The sequence below is a fragment of the Entelurus aequoreus genome, linkage group LG07, assembly GCF_033978785.1.
Source record: "Entelurus aequoreus isolate RoL-2023_Sb linkage group LG07, RoL_Eaeq_v1.1, whole genome shotgun sequence".
Classification (NCBI taxonomy): Eukaryota; Metazoa; Chordata; class Actinopteri; order Syngnathiformes; family Syngnathidae; genus Entelurus; species Entelurus aequoreus.
In genome coordinates this window covers 40,347,625-40,365,879 of record NC_084737.1, presented here as the reverse complement: position 1 = coordinate 40,365,879, position 18,255 = coordinate 40,347,625, and positions in this window count along the sequence as shown.

The window sequence follows — 18,255 nt, the reverse complement described above, 5'->3', positions numbered from 1 at the left end:
GCACACCTCCAACGCATGTTCACCCTTGCAGTACAAGCAGGTCCTTTTGTCCAGTGGGGCTCTTTCCTTTTTCACATCGGCCTTTCCATTAACTGATGTTACTGTAGTAGCAAAACTTCCTTGGTTTCGTGTGTGACGCTGATAGCCATCTTTGCTGCCATTTTTGATTTGCATTTTCTTTGGAGTATCCTGTATATTTCCAAATATAGGGTCTGCTGCAATTTTAACTTGACGTTCAATAAAACTGACAATGTCAGGGAAAGTAGCTCTTCGAGAACGGGTCTCTTGAACATCACAAGCTACCGTCCTCCATTGGTCTCTCAGCTTATACGGTAACTTCTTGATCACCATCAGCATGTTCCCAGGCATGTTAAGCTTAGACATGTACTGTATGTCATCCATCGCATTACAACATCCTCTTAAGAAGAGACCATATGCTTGAAGAGATTTTGCATCCTCTGCATTAACCAAAGGCCATGATAGTGCTTTGTCCAAATAAGCAGAAGCAATATTTTGCTCATTCCCAAAATGCTCTTCCAATAAAGCCTTAGCCCTTTGATATGCTCTGTCTGGAGGCATTCACTGACAGCTTTGAACAAGCTCATGTGGTTGTCCTCTTGTGTATTGTGCCAGGAAGTGCAAGCAGTCTCCAGCATCACCTGTCCTTTCTTCAACATTGTGCTCAAAAGATCTCATAAAGGCATGATATTGAAGAGGATTTCCATCAAACACCTGGGTCTCTCTCCTTGGCAAATGAGAGATGTTCTGTTGTCGCGCCAGTAGAGCAGAAATTTCACTTTGCCTTGCCATTATGGATAGCAAATTGTTATTGTCATTAATGACTGGCATCTGAACATGTGAATTTGTTGCAAATTGAGCAGCTGAAGCATTACTGTTCACATTAGTAGCCATTGGGAGTCCAGGCATCCTTTGCTGGATTATTTGAGATCCAACATCAACAGTAACTTTCCTTTCATTCGGCTGTGTTAAATGAGACTTAGATGTACTTTGACTGTCATACACTCCATGGCCACCAGGCACAAATGAATCAGTCTCAGCATTAAGAGCAGCATGTGCTCCTTTGGCCATATAAGATTCCATACCATCTGATTGTTTATATCTGGTGCCTTTCACACTGCTTCCTGAGACTCTTAGGACCTCCATCCGAGCCTGAGCGGCTGCTATCTCCACTTCAAGCTCAAATCTCTCTTTCCTTTTCCTTATTTCCTCCTCTTGCTGATCCAGCTCTTGCTTTTGTTTGAGCAATTTTTGACGAGCGAGGAGAGCAGCCATTTCAGCCTCTGCTTTGACACGTGAAGAGGAAATAGAGGAGTTTGAAGTTCTTGAAGTCCCAGTTTTTGATCCATGATTGTTGCTTCCAACATTTGAGATGCTGTCCTCTGGCTGAATGTCATCATGTACTACTTCACATGTGGCCTTCTCCTCAACATTGTCATTTGGTGCATGTCCTGAGACTGGTCTCTTAGTTTCAGAAAGCCACTGTATCATATCCTCAATAAATCCTTTGTTGTATTTATTGATGCTTGCAAACCACACTTTTTGTTTATCCTTTTCCACCTCAGGTACTATTTCCACCAATGACTCATGCAGGGAAGTTGTTTCCTTATGTAATTGCATCAAAATGTCCAGTTGAGTTTTCACCTGTGAAACATTTTCATCATTTTCCATGAGCTTCTTTAAAACAATGATGATACATTTCATTGTATTCACTTTTACTTGGCGTTCTTTTTGAAGCTTCTCCATTTTGCACACCAAGGCCTTTTCAGTGAGAATAATTTTTCTTTTCACAGTTTCATTGAAATCAATTTCCTTTGCATTTGAACCAGCTTTTGATCCATTCACTTGTGAACCAGCTTTTGATCCACTCATCTTGACATCGAGCAATATGTGCACCACAAAAGTTCAGAGAGCATATGTCACAATCCACATTTGCATCATGAATCCACATCCAACTTTGCTGCTTTGTTTCGGCACAAATATGACTCCATACATGAATCCACTGTTGCTTCCAAATCCACACTTTATTTCAGGCTTGACCATCAGCAATAAATGCATCAAACTTCCACATCCAACATCACTCCTTTAATGTGCACAAATAAGCGATCCACTTTTCCACAGGTTAATTCAATCCCGAGCAATAATGACATCAAAATGACAGCCACAGCTATCCAATGTGCAGCAGTATTCAGCATCAACTGTGTCCAGGCAAGTATACTTCACAGTATGAATGAACTGAGTTTCACATACCATGGGTTGTGCTGCGCTCCTTCGTTTCATTCAGTTGCTTGAGGGGTTGAGTGGTCCTAAGTGCACAATTCCAATGAAATATCAGAAGGTCAGTGTCTGATCTGTAGCCTTTTCTGTTGACAATGTAGTGTGACTATCAGAAAGTAATTAGTCATTGAGAGTGGAAAGCAGGGTTCTGTCTGACACGCTGGGTTCAAGGATGCAACATGAAGTCATTACTGCTGTTTTGAGGGTGATTTATTTTCCCTTTGAGTAAAAATACAATACATTACATTCAGATGGTTTGTGGTCCCTTTGTGGTCCTTTTGCTGTCCTTTTGCGTTCTCTTTGCGTTCCCTTTGCAATCCCTTTGCGGTCAACAGAAGTGACGGCACCCAGGTTCACACTCTCTCCATACAAGCCAAACAATTCACAGAGAGGTGCAGGTGTTATATATTCAGCAATCAGCCCCACACACACTCTGCCCACACACGTAGCCACACCCACTATCCCAGGTGACAAGTGAGAAACAAATTCCTGCCTCTACAAACATTATTGCACTAAAATTGTTGCAATAAAAATACCAATAGAAATAACACTATTGATGATGAATATTAATAATTACCTTTATTATCAACATTACAACAATACATATGTTAAGAACTGATCAAGGGGGTGACCCCGGCATGCAGAGACGGGGGACAAGGTTGAATAACAAAAAGGGAAACATTTCATAAGTCCAAAAATGTAACAAAAGGAGATGGGGCAGAAGTGCACACCATGAATTACCAACAAAAACAGGTTCCTCAGTGGTCAGCAGGGGAAAAGCCAGGGCGCACTAAGAAGAGCATAAAGTCCTCTTTACCTCAAGGAGGCTAGGAAACAAACACAAAGAGGTGAGGAATTACAGGACTAAGGAGATGCAACGTACCAGGACTTGACGAGGCGAAGCAGGCGCATGTACGTGGGAGGTACAGGATAAAATAACCGGCAAGACCCAGCTGTGGGTGACGAGCTTAAATACTCCACGGTTGATATGGGTTGCAGGTGTGCCTTAGTGTCCGCCCCTCGCTGTAGACTAATGAGCTGAGGAAAACACATCACAATAAAGGAGAAGGCAGGAAAATGATAAAACACAACAACATAAAAGTAATGAATACTAGAAATACAAAAGAAAGTAGATGAAGGGGGGAAATAAGGAGTGGGTCTATATTAACCTCATACATTACGTTAAGCTAGAAAGACTGTTCTCAGACAAACTGAACAGTCCAGTTGCGATCGATTGAATGCCTGAAGACCACACAGTCCTAGATGAATGAGAACATCCATTGACATATAAACAGGTAGTTATTTTAGTTAACACAACCATTACAAACTCAAATGATCATATTTGATGAACTAGGAAACCACTCAGAGAGTGTAGCCTTCCACCAAAAGTAGTGATAAAGCCTTTTGAAAAAAAAACAATAAAGAAACAGGAATCCTACATGGTGATCTGGAACACCATCTTGTTCATTATCTGAAGTCCGACATTTCCCATCTTCGTCATCAAAATCCGCCCCTACATGTTTTACTTAAACTTACAAACAGACAAACAACCTTTGAAGAACAGTAAAACAACTGCCCTTATCCCATAAAAAAACTTGACAAGTATGTCAAACTATGTCTGTGAATATCTGTCAAGGCTTTGAGTTGTGGTTGTTTTTCTATTGCTGAAGGAAACATTGGACCAGTAGCGACATTTGAGCGGCGCCAATGTTTTGGTTAATTTAGCAGTCAAATACCGTCAAGGCCATGGTATTGCACAAACATTGTTATTAGCTGTCGGTCTGATGCTGCGGGTCAGAGGAGGCGTAGACAGCTCAGCTCTGTGTAAGGAAGAGGGCAGGGGGGGTGGTGCAGTGGGAGCACCTGAATGCCACTGAGCAGCTCAGGGAATAATTCTCCCAAGAATCAAATATATACTCTATCAGATCTCAAAACATATTTGGGGGTAATTGATGACAAGAGTAATTCCATTCATCCATCCATTTTGTACCGCTTATTCCCTTCAGGGTCGCGGGGGGCGCTGGAGCATATCTCAGCTGCAGTCGGGCGGAAGGCGGTGTACACCCTGGACAAGTCGCCACCTCATCGCAGGGCCAACACAGATAGACAGACAACATTCACACTCATATTCACACACTATGGCCAATTTAGTGTTGCCAATCAACCTATCCCCAGGTGCATGTCTTTGGAGGTGGGAGGAAGCCGGAGTACCCGGAGGGAACCCACGCAGTCACGGGGAGAACATGCAAACTCCACACAGAAAGATCCCGAGGCCGGGATTGAACTCACGACTACTCAGGACCTTCGTATTGTGAGGCAGACGCATTAACCCCTCTGCCACCAGAGTAATTATTATTCTTAAATCAATGAGAAAAAAAGACTCCAGCAGAAAGGGCACTTTTCTTATGCAAAAGGCAGGTGCTTGAGCACCACAAGGAATATTTCTGTGGACGGGCCTGGAGACCAGCTGTCAAGCAACAATCTCTTTGCATGACCAAGGACTTGATACAGCAAGTGTCTCAAGAAAGCTCATCCGTGTGCTTGTCATCCTCACCGGGCTCTCAACCTGACTGCATTTCATCATCGTGACTGACTTGAGTGGGCAAATGCTCGCATTCGACAGCATCTGGCACTTTTGAAAGGTGTTTGCTTAATGGATGAATCCCGATTTTCACTGCAGATGACAGACATCATGTATATTGCGGTGTGGGTGAGTGGGTTGCTGATGTCAAGATGTGGAGGGAGTGACCGATGTTAGCGATGAGGTTATGGTTGTGCTAAGGATGTCTTAGACTTATAGGATTTGGATCTCAATGTCTTAGATTTTGCCCACAATCAATTGACTATGGAAAAATCTTTTTTTACCCCACAACAGAGCTAATAAATAGACAAATAACACACACAGCTTTGTAACTTTTTATACCTCAAAGAAAAATACTGAAACGCTCAGACAAACACAGTAAAGTTTAATGGTTTAGTGAGTGGGGTTGACTTAATCTCTGGAAGAGCACCAAATAGAAGATCACAATTCACTATTTTGAGGGAGTAAAAGTGGTAACAAGGTAGCTGTAGGTAAACCTGCGGAAGCATCATTACCGTTGCCAGAAGAGCGCAGTGAGGGAGGTCTCCCAACACTTGTCTTCCTCCCACAGAAGAAGGAGATGAAAGTTGCTGCTTTGTTAGGGAACTGCACTTTTTTCGGAATGTTGCCTATCATTCACGATCCCTATGTGAGACAATAACACAGGTTTTAAGGTTTAAAAAAAAGAAGAAAAAGGTGGGAGCAAACAATCGTCTTTTCACGTCTTCCTAGCGATGTCTACGGGGCTAAATTGAATTTCAAAGTTATCCAACTTCTCGGCTCGTGGTAAATGGTTGTTGTGTTTGTAGCGCTGTACTATACCTACTTTGGTGATGTTGAATCTTTTAGCTCTTGTGAAAAAGTATTTCTTCTTAATGTATGGATTCACTCCATCACATTCAGCTATTTTTGATTATATCTGGCTTGTAGATTCCCCTCAAAGTATTTTAAATATGCTCACATGTGCGCTACTAAAGGTAAATAAACAGTATCCATATTGAATGTTTGCCTGCCATCCGAGCGTGGGACGTAGGTCACATGGTTGCGACCCAGCCATTCGGAGACACGTCTTATTTATGATATGGGAAGGCGTAGGTGCAATGTATTGGTGGCATTTTGAATGCACTGATATACTGTAACAAGATCCATGACCATCATTTCATCTTGCAGCATGATAATGCACAGCCACAGACATGTCACCCATTCAGCATGTTTGGGATGTTTTGCATTGGCATATACAAAAATGTGTTACCAGTTCTTGCTAATATCAAGCAACTTTGCACAGCTGTTACAGAGGAGTGGACCAAAATTTCACAGTGTCATGTCTGTGATCATGTTTTGTTTAAGCTATGTCTGGTTTGGTTTTTGGACTCTTTTTAGCTCCTGTTTGGTCACCATAGCAACCCATTAGTTCCACCTGTTTCACGTTTGCAGTCACGCACCTGTTGCTAATCATGTTCAAGACTATTTAAGCCGATAGTTGCCAGGAAGTCAGCCTGGCGACAATAACTCTGATACCGCTGTTACCCTTGTCATTCATGCTTGTATTCCATGCCATAGTTTCCATGCTTTTTCACGTCACAGTAAGTGTTTTCGTTTTTATGTCCATAGTTCTGCCTTTGCGCTAGTTTTGTTTTCATAGTCAAGTTTGCATTTCCGCCTTGTGTGCACTTTTTGTTTGTTCATTTTGTTAGTGTTAAAATAAATCATGTCCCTACCTTCACGCAATGTCCACACCAATTTCTTTGCATCTCGGGAAAACAAACCCCGCCAAAGTCCACGTCGTGACACACAGGTAATGATCAAAATCTATGCAAAGGAAATGTGTTGCATTGCTTCTTTTCTGACCCCCCAGAACGCACCAATGCAGTTAAACTGCATATTCAATCCCAACCTTTTATTCTGGCAAACCTATGGCACACTGTGCACTAATTATTCTGTCTAATCCAGTGTTTTTCAACCACTGTGCCGTGAAATACAGTCTGGTGTGCCAAGGGAGATTTCACCTAATTGGGTTAAAAATATGTTTTGCAAACCAGTAATTATAATTCGCAAATAATGTGCCGTTGTTGAGTGTCTGTGCTGTCTAGAGCTTGGCAGAGTAACCGTGTAATACTCTTCCATATCAGTAGGTGTCAGAAGGTGGCTAATTGCTTTGTAGATGTCGGGAACATGGTTTGTCGTGATCACAATATGCGGGAGGCAGCGTGTAGGTAAAACGGTATCCAACGCTTAAACCAAAAATAAACAAACGGCAAGTGCCACTAAGAAAAGGCATTGAAGCTGAGGGATGGCTATGCAAAACGAAACTAAAACTGAATTTACTGCAAAGTAAACAAAAACAGAATGCTGGATGACAGCAAAGACTTACAGTGCATGGAGTAGACAGCGTCCACAAAGTACATCCGTACATGACATGACAATCAACAATGTCCCCACAAAGAAGGATAGCATCCGCACAACTTAAATAGTTTTGATTGCCAAAACAAAGCAGGTGTGGGTAATAGCGTTCAAGGAAGACATGAAACTGCAACAGGAAAATACGAACAAAACAGGAAAAGCCACCGAAATAGGAGCGCAAGACAAGAACTAAAACACGACACACAGGAAAACGTCAGAGACCTCAAAATAAGTCACAACGTGATATGACAGGTCGTGACAGTACACCTACTTTGAGACAAGAGTTATAGTGAAGCATGGTTGGTTATGGTTTGAATTCATATCCAACAATAGCAAAAACGTTTTATTGTCAATATCGGCTGCTGAGTTTCATTTTTCAACTATTTCCGCTGGTTGTGTGCCTGGGGATTTTTTCAATGAATAAAATGTGCCTTGGCTCAAAAAAGGTTGAAAAACACTGGTCTAATCAGCTTCTAGATATGTCACACCTGTGAGGTGGCTGGATGATTTTTCCAAATGAGAAGTAAGTGCTCATCGATACATGTGTGTCAACATTTGAGAGGAATAGGCCTTTGTACATCTTTGGGTGGAGCTCATGAAAGACGGAGGCAAAAACAAAATTGTTGCATTCTTGTTTTTGTTGAGTCTAAATCAGTTTGTTAAAACCAGATACCATTAGAGTCTCCTGGCATAGCACTGACTGAAGCAATGCATTCTGCATGGTGTAGTTTTTATACTAATTTAAATATAAGTTGGAAAAAAAATCTATGTGGGGACCAGGAGTATTCAGACCAATAAGCTAGCTGATAAATACTGTACAGTGTGTATCTATTCTATTTTTAGGTCATTTATTACACCAAAGAGAACAACATAACTGGAGCTTGCTCGTCACTCTCTGGCCTCCTTAGACTAGTGTGAGATTGATTGCAGAATGATTCTCTGCTGAACATTTACAAACCCAGTTGTCCTGTTTTGAACAACAGGAACAAAATAAAAAAATGCATTACTTAAATGATTGTGGTATAATCTGTATAACCCGCTGCATACTCTTATCATTTTTATCTGATGGTGAAGTAAGCGGTGAGGACTTGAATAGTGACTTTCTAGCACCTCTTTGTCTCAGAAGAATGTCACTTAATTTATTTCAGCGCTCCCTGTACACTGCCATCACTCTTTTCCTGTGTGTGTTTCCTCACACCCACATACAGACTTGTTTCTCATCACCCGAAATGACAAGAATTTGTTTGATGTGTGACCTGCTGACACTGTTTTTGTTTCGTTCTTGCAAGATGATAAATGGTAAAAGGGTTATACTTGTATAGCGCTTTTCTACCTTCAAGGTACTCAAAGCGCTTTGACACTATATCCACATTCACTTATTACCCACACTCATGGCGGGAGCTGCCATGCAAGGCCCTAACCACGACCCATCAGGAGCAAGGGTGAAGTGTCTTGCTCAAAGACACAACGGACGTGACGAGGTTGGTAGAAGGTGGGGATTGAACCAGGAACCCTCAGGTTGCTGGCACGGCCACTCTCCCAACCACGCCACGCCGTCCCCAACGAACGTTGACAATGACAACGGATCTTGGGTTTGCACGTCTGCCTGTGTGCACATCTTCTTTCAAGGGACCCCAACAGCCTAAAAACATGTACTCACAGTCTGTTATTGAATGTTAATATGACTGGTGCATCAAACTGGTGGTAAATCAAAGCCATTTCACTCTGTTTCAGGACAATCTTCTGCAGTTTTATGGGGACAGGCTGAGCTTATCCACTTGTTCTGGCATTGCTCAGAGGGCGGAGGCGTTGAAAAGTTTCTGCTTCAATATCCAGAACCTTATATAAAGATATGAGGCACTTCTTTTTCTTAATGAGGCTGGTAGACCCTGTGTGATACCAGCAAATTAAAGGCCTACTGAAACCCACTACTACCGACCACGCAGTCTGATAGTTTATATATCAATGATGAAATCTTAACATTGCAACACATGCCAATACGGCTGGGTTAACTTATAAAGTGCAATTTTAAATTTCCCGCCACACTTCCAGTGTCACACCTGGGTGAAGTTTTGTCTGGATTTCGTCTGGTGTCATGTTGTCTTGTCAATTCCTGTTTTATTTTGAAAGGTCAACTCTCCCTCTCATTTCAGGTCACTTGCCCTTCCTCCTGTTTCACTGGTCTGATGTCTCTCCTGATTGCCTGACTGTGCCCACCTGTGTCACAGTCCCTCATGTGTATAAATGGCTCGTCCTCCTCTTGTCTTGTGCCAGAGTGTCTCGTTACTTCGTGTGCGTACCTCCAGCGTTTCCTTGCCATAGCAGTGTCCACAGCCACGTATCTTGTACCTTTTTTGGATCCACGGGAGTGTTTTGATTTGTACGTTTTCTCAGGTAAGAATAGCTTCCTAGCATCACCTCCATTGGAGCGGCTTTTGTTATACTTAGTAGTTTTTTGTTCATAGCCCCTTTTTCCCTCCGTAGACGGAGCGTTTTTGAGTTATTGATATTTTTGTTAGTTTAGAGCTCAGGTCAGTTGTGTTTTTTATAGCCTGTTTGTTTCTCCTGTTTTGGACCCCTTCCCTTGTCCAAATAAATATATTGTCTTAAAATCCTGCATCTGTGTTCAGAGTCCGGTTCTGGTCGTGACATCCAGTTGAAAACGTCTAGATATGATGAGGTATGCGTGTGACGTAAATGGTTGATAGAAGTATTGGTACCCCATTGAATACAATACAAAAAAGCTCTGTTTTCATTTCAAAATTCCACAGTATTCTGGACATCTGTGTTGGTGAATATTTTGCAATTTCTTTAATGAACAATGGAGACTGCAAAGAAGAAAGTTGTAGGTGGGATCGGTGTATTAGCAGCGGACTACAGCAACACAGCCAGGAGGACAGAGATGGATAGCAAACGCGCTAGCCGCCGAACTCACCTTAACTTCCTCCGTCTCGCCGACTGCATCTGTGATCGGGTGAAGTCCTTCGTCGCACCGTCGATCGCTGGAACGCAGGTGAGCACGGGTGTTGATGAGCAGATGAGGGCTGGCTGGTGTAGGTGGATAGGTAGGATAATGTTTTTAGCATAGCTCTGTGAGGTCCGGTTGCTAAGTTAGCTTCAATGGCGTCGTTAGCAACAGCATTGTTAACCTTCGCCAGGCTGGAAAGCATTAACCGTGTATTTACATGTCCATGGTTTAATAGTATTGTTGATCTTCTGTCTATCCTTCTAGTAAGGGATTTATTTATTTTGTTTCTATATGAAGTTAAGCACTATGCTATCACGTTAGCTCCGTAGCTAAAGTGTTTGGTCAATGTATTGTCGTGGAGATAAAAGTCACTGTGAATGTCCATTTCGCGTTCTAGACTCTCATTTTCAAGAGGATATAGTATCCGAGGTGGTTTAAAATACAAATCCGTGATCCACAATAGAAAAAGAAGAGAATGTGGAATCCAATGAGCCAGCTTGTACCTAAGTTACGGTCAGAGCGAAAAAAGATATGTCTTGCACTGCATTCTAGTCCTTCACTCTAACGTTCCTCATCCACAAATCTTTCATCCTCGCTCAAATTAATGGGGTAATCGTCGCTTTCTCGGTCCGAATCGCTCTAGCTGCATTGAAAACAATAGGAAAATGTGAGGAGCCTTTCAACTGACTACGTCACGCTACTTCCGGTAGGGGCAAGGCTTTTTTTGATCAGATACCAAAAGTTGCGATCTTTATCGTCGTTGTTCTCTACTAAATTCAGCAAAAATATGACAATATCGCAAAATTATCATGTATGATACATAGAATGGATCTGCTATCCCCGTTTAAATAAAAAAATCTAATTTCAGTAGGCCTTTAATGTATGTGAATGAGGCAACACCACAAAGCATATTGAGAAAAAAAAAGGCCAAATTTCTTTTTCCAGACCTAATTAGGAGAAGCTGCCTGCTTTTTCATCAACTGATGCATTTATGCTAGAAATTGGACCATCGATTCTGTGGTACTAGTTTATCGATATTTACTCACATGAGTATTGATTGAATATTGACAAATTGACAGTAATTAATGAAAGAAACAAATGTGCCATTTCCACATATTTCATAGCAACTTACAACAAACATACAGGCTCCATTCTGCAACACCACTATAACGTAAAATTGAACTGTGTGAAGGTGCCTGTCAGGTTTGTCACTGACAGTTCAGTTATGTTTTGGTTTTTCCTGTCTTTGTTTCCTGTCAGCGCTCTTATTTTGGTTATTTCCTGATTATCTCCCTGAGTGCTTTGTCCCCTCAGCTGTGGCTGTTTGGCACCTGGTCACACCTGGTGTCAATCAGCCAGCTGCTATTTGAACCTGCCTTCCTTTCCAGTCAGTGCTGGTCACTACTACCTGTCATAATACTTGTCCTTGTAGCTCTGTCTACTTTTGTTCACTCTGCTCATGTCATAGTTCCTTCGTGTCACAGTAAGTGTTTTTGTTTCTTGTCGACAGTTAGCCTTTGTGCTGTTTTAGTTCATAGCCAAGTTTGTTCTCCGCCTTGCGCGCGCCTTTTGTTTGTTCCCTTTTGTTTGTTTTTTTGCTATAGTGTTAAATTAAATCATGTTTTCTCGCACAATGCCTGCCGCCTTCTCTGCATCTTGGGGTTCGTCACCTACACACCTTGACATAATAATCCAGCCAAATTCGAACCTCGCAGAGATGTCCATGGCGGAGAGGCTTAACAAAGCTTTGGAATTAATGGCTAATTTGAAGAGAAGTTCGGCCGCTTTTCAAGCCCTCTCCCACCCACCCCTGTCGTCTGTGGGCCAATCTGGGGACGTCAGGGATCCGTCCTTTGGGGGGGGGGGCCTATGAGTAGCTGTGCAGCTGGGGAGGCACAGCTACTTCTCGCCCCAGTGGGTCTGCAAGAGACGGCGCCATCATCTCCGAGGGGTCTGCAACAGACGGCGCCATCTCCGAGGGGTCTGCAACAGACGGCGCCATCTCCGAGGGATCTGCAACAGACGCCACCATCATCTCCGGTGGGTCTGCAACCTACGGCGCCATCATGCACTCCGGTGGGCCAGCAGAGGGCACCACCACCAAGCACTCCGGTGGGCCAGCAGAGGGCACCACCACCAAGCACTCCGGTGGGCCGGCAGAGGGCACCACCACCAAGCACTTCGGTGGGCCGGCAGACGCCACCATGCACTCCGGTGGGTCTTCAACCTACGGCACCACCATGCACTCCGGTGGGTCTACAACCTACGGCACCACCATGCACTCCGGTGGGTCTTCAACCTACGGCACCACCATGCACTCCGGTGGGTCTACAACCTACGGCACCACCATGCACTCCAGTGGGTCTACAACCTACGGCACCACCATCCTCTCTGGTGGGCCAGCAGAGGGCGCCACCACCATCGTCTACGGTGAGCCAGCAGAGGGCGCCACCACCATCGTCTCCGGTGGGCCAGCAGAGGGCGCCACCATCGTCTCCGGTGGGCCAGCACAGGGCGCCACCATCGTCTCCGGTGGGTCCTCCCACGCCGGTGGTCGAGCCGCTTCGCCAATTGCGGCGGCGTTCAACTCGCCGTCGCCACTTAACTCTTCCCCGCTGGTTGCGGGGACACTTGGCCTGGTGGCCCACCTCCTTGTCCTCCCTCCACCCTCCCGTGACTTTGGACTTTTTTTGGGGGGAGGGGACGTGGGGGATTGTCTAAAAACGTCTGGTATCCGTTATGGGAAGGGGGGCTACTGTCAGGTTTGTCACTGACAGTTCAGTTATGTTTTGGTTTTTCCTGTCTTTGTTTCCTGTCAGCGCTCTTATTTTGGTTATTTCCTGATTATCTCCCTGAGTGCTTTGTCCCCTCAGCTGTGGCTGATTGGCACCTGGCCACACCTGGTGTCAATCAGCCAGCTGCTATTTGAACCTGCCTTCCTCTCCAGTCAGTGCTGGATTAGTGTCACTACTACCTGTCATAATACTTGTCGTTGTAGCTCTGTCTACTTTTGTTCACTCTACTCATGTCATAGTTCCTTCGTGTCACAGTAAATGTTTTTGTTTCTTGTCGACAGTTAGCCTTTGTGCTATTTTAGTTCATAGCCAAGTTTGTTCTCCGCCTTGTGCGAGCCTTTTGTTTGTTCCCTTTTGTTTGTTTTTTTGCTATAGTGTTAAATTAAATCATGTTTTCTCGCACAATGCCTGCCGCCTTCTCTGCATCTTGGGGTTCGTCACCTACAAACTCCGACAGTGCCCTTGTCATTGCAAATACTAAATACCAAATACATATGTGCTGGTTTGCTGTAAAAAAAAAAAAAAAATTCCGACCAGTGATGTCCCCACCTTGTCCAAATCTCATTAAACGTATCCCGAAGGTGTGTGGTATATTTGTACTTTAAAAGAACATTTGTGTTATTATGGTTTTATTGTTATCATAATTTAGTTATATACACACAACCCACCTTGTCCTAATCTCTCCAAAAGTGCCCTAAACATTTATGCTATGTTTGTGCTGGTTGGTACTGTCAAAAAAAACATTTGTGCAATTATGGTTTTAATGTTATTAACGTTGTATTACACACACAGAGCCCTCCACCTTGTCCAAATCTCTCCAAACTTGCCCCAAACTATTGTTCCATGTGTCACATGGAGGTCGCATCTTTATGCGGGATCGTTCCTCCAATGCAACACGGACACTCCGGACGAAAACGTGAAGGTAGGATATCATTTATTAATAATAAATAATACACCGTACCAAACAGACAGAAACAAACAAAAGAAAACCGTGCCGAACGTACGGGAAGCTAAGGCAATCACTTAGCACAGGAGTCTAGAACATGAAATAAACCAACGTAACAATTGCTTACCGCAAACAAGGAAGCCAGACCGAGTGTGGCGAGCAACGTGAATAAATAGCTCTCTGATAAGTGCTCAACAGCAGGTGAACGTGCCGAACACTAATCAGAGGCAGGTGAAACCAATTCGTACCCATGGTAACCAAAACAAACCCCTGAAGTGCACAAAACAACTAAGGAAGTCCAAAACTAACAGAACATAACTAAACAAAACATGATCCGGACCACAGATCATGACACCATGTTTGTGCCATAAAAATGTTTGTGCTATTATGGTTTATATTTTAGTAATGTTTCATTCTTTACACGCAGCTCCGCCTCCATGTTCAAGTTTCACCAAACTCGCCCTAAACAATTGTTCCAAATCTTTGGCGTGAAATTTTTTTTCTTATTATTTTGGTTTTTATGTTAATAACACGCACCTCACTCACCATGTCTGTCATGATCCGTGGTCCGGATCATGTTTTGTGTATTCTGTTTTCTGTTTTGTCCCTTAGTTCCTGTTTTGTGCACTTCTGGGTTTGTTTTGGTTACTATGGGTACTAATTGGTTACACCTGCCTCTGATTAGTGTTCGGCACTAATCAGAGAGCTATTTATTCACTTTGCTCGCCACACTCGGTCTGGCGTCATTGTTTGCGAATGCAACAGTTACGTTGGGTATTCTTGTTTTCTTGGCTAATGATTCCTGTGCTAAGTTTTGACTATTTAGCTTCTCGTGCGAATGGCACGCTTTCCTTTTGTTTGTTTCTCACATGTTGACCTGTGTATGATTTATGGATTAAATCATGTTCCTACCTCACGCTTTGTCCGGAGTTGTCCGTTTTGCATCTGGGAGGAACGACCCCGCAGTGACCTGCGACCCCAAACGTGACAATGTCCAAATCTCACCAAACTTGTCCCAAAGGTTTGTACTACATTTGTGCTTTCAAAAAATATTCTTGCTAACCATTAATAGAATTCATAGTTTTAATGCTATTAACATTGTATTGTTCACACACAGCCCCCCACCTTGTCCAAATCTCCCCAAACATGTCCAAAATGTTTGCAAAGTGAATTGTATTTATGTAGTGCTTTTCTCTTGAGACTCAAATCACTTTACATAGTGAAACCCATTATCGACATACAAACGTTTGTATTTGAGCTACATTTAAACCAGTGTGGGTGGCACTGGGAGCAGGTGGGTAAAGTGTCTTGCCCAAGGACACAACGGCAGTTACTAGGATGGCGTAATCTGGAATCCTCAAGTTGCTAGCACGGCCGCCCTAGCAACCAAGCCACCCGCCCCATGGCAACGTTTTTGCTGTCAAAAAAGAAAATGTATGCTGATTATATTACATGTTATTATTCTCGAATACACCTAAATTCACACATTTGTGTTGAACTTCATTTGATTAATTACACACACAAATATGAAGCTGCATCTTCAACTTTCAGACCTGCCTGACTACTATCAACTGCTTTGGGGTCATTGATGCAAGTTTTTGTACGTGTAATCACTGGTACAAGGCTGAAATAATGATGGCTCCAAATGTTTAACCTCAAGTCTTCAATAGCTAAAGAATGGTACAAAGGTTAAATCTTCAAAGGGAGGAACTTTCTTTAGATATTGATGTTTTTAATTTATAATAATAATTTTGATTAGCTACACATTCTTTTGAACAAAAAAATCCCATCTTCGATGGATGGAACAACTCCAGCGCCTCCCTCGTTATCACTTCTTTTTTTTTTCCTCCTTAGACTGGCCCCCTCCTTCGAGGACACTTGATGACCATGGACTCATTAATCCATTGGGTTTATCTGCTCTTTTGCTATATAGAGATTGAAGAATATTTCATCGGGGCTCACTTTTGCAAACGCTCGCTCTTGTAGAGGATGCACGCACATGGTGGTTGGGCACGGAATCGACAATGCTTTTGCGTGACTGAGACCAATGCTATAATATTTACCATTGACCCGTTTTAATAAATACTCGTAAAATCTTACAGAAAACCTAACCTTTGACTTTTAAAAAAAAAAACACTGCTATAACTTAACCCTGGAAAAGCTGTAATTCGATGTTGATTCAAGTTGACTAATACAACAACATTTTTTGATTGATTGATTGAAACGTTTATTAGTAGTTTGCACAGTACAGTACATATTCCGTACAATTGACCACTAAATGGTAACACCCGAATACGTTTTTCAACTTGTTTAAGTCGGGGTCCACGTTAATCAATTCATGGTAACAACAACACGCGTTACTGTGAATTGAGAAGTGGAACAGCAATGTCCTTGCCTGAAGGGAAAAGTGGTGCGGTGTGGACCTACTTTGTACCCTGACAGAAAAAAAAAAGCTCAACAAGGTCTAACTTACACAAACAAAAAGGGTTCAGCACAACAACAAGAGCAATGTATTAAATGGTAGCGAACTATTTAGGTTGCACTGTTGGAGTGTACTAATGAGTTATTTAATGAGTAATATTTTATAAATTAAAAGTTGTTAAATGGAAATCATTTGTTAAGTGTTTTACTGGGGTAAAAAAAATGGATGGGTACCATACTTTTATGGGCACCGATCGAATTTTGTCTGTACTACCAGGTATCGAATACATTTACCTTTACCATATTTTGATAACTTTGTTGTTTGTGACATCCCTTTCTGTTGCAGACTCAGTCAGCTCAAACACTTGGCAGACAAACAATCACACAAGCTTAATAGGTAATGTTGCTATTTTCCATGCAAATAAAGCAATTATGCCTGATAATAAACCCTCGAATGTGCAGTAAGGCTTCAGTTTTTAAAATGTGCCATCGCTTCCAATGTAGCAGCAATTGGTACTGTATGGATTCAAATGTGAAAGGTAACAAGCCCGAGTAGTGGTAAAAAAAAAAAAATCAAAAAAAGTAATCCTCATCGTAAGGAATAAAAAAATTTGATCGCCCATCTCTAATCTACGATTATTAAATTCACAGATTCTGTCTTAATGAATGCTTTCAAAGTTTGCAGGGGATCTGCCATTGTATTAAGTCCAAACGTTGACTTTCTGCTCTATTTATGTATTGTATCCTCATTCTATAATTATGCTCACATACCCCCAACTGTGCTGTGACTAATGATGAGCATTTAGAGTTACATAATATTGACATATTAAGTGGAAAACGAAGCTGCATCCACTTATTTTTCCACATGTATAAAACATGTCTGCATCCCTGAAGGGCAGTGGGCAGCCAGCATGTAGCGCTCAGTGACTAGAATATACCTTAACATACAGTTGTACTCAGAATTATTAAACGCCATTGTACATTTTTATAGATTAACAAAAATTGTGACAGTTTGTAAGTTTTAAAACATGGTTTTGACTTGTTGGTTTATTGCATAATACAAAGTTTATGAATGTACATTACATTTGGGTTGAATAATTTTATAGTGATACACATGGTTTAATTTGTGGAGGAAAGTGGATCTCCCAGAGAAAGCCCACTCTACTTGGAACAAAACACAGCAACAACATATGTTGTTGTTTGTTTATGTCTACTAAAATGTCTATCAACTTGTTGAAATTATCAAAATAATATGCCAATAACATCTTTAAGGCATCGTGTAGTACAGTATATCTAAAATTTGAGTACCTTTTACTCAGATGAGCAAACACGCACTATGTTTCCACTAAATGTTTCCTTTGAATTTAAAACTCCTTCAATCAATCCACTGAGCCTTTTGGATGAACTTTAAGACATTCAAAAGTTTTGTTTCCACAAAAATTCCTTAAAAAAACTCTTCCGCTGGTCTTTCATTTCATCCGACCTGCATCCGCCCCGATACATTCTTGGTAGTAGCGTCATGGTTGTAGCGCAATCTAAGACCGGTGTGGTGAATTATGTCATCAAAGCAACTGCTACAACATCTTATTAGTCAAATTTACATTTTTCTTACCTCAATATCATAAATATTGCAGTGTAGTGTTTTGTTTTTCTCTTTCTCATTTCCATCCAGTCCGAACGCTAAAAACGATAGTCTGCAAAGACAGAGGATATACCGTACGTATAAAGTGTGAGTATGCACACAAATGTCACAGTCAAAACAATCATGGTGGACACAGTCCTGTTGTTGCTTATCACGCTTCTCCAAGTGTATATTTACATTTGCATGTTTACAACATCCAGCAGAGGG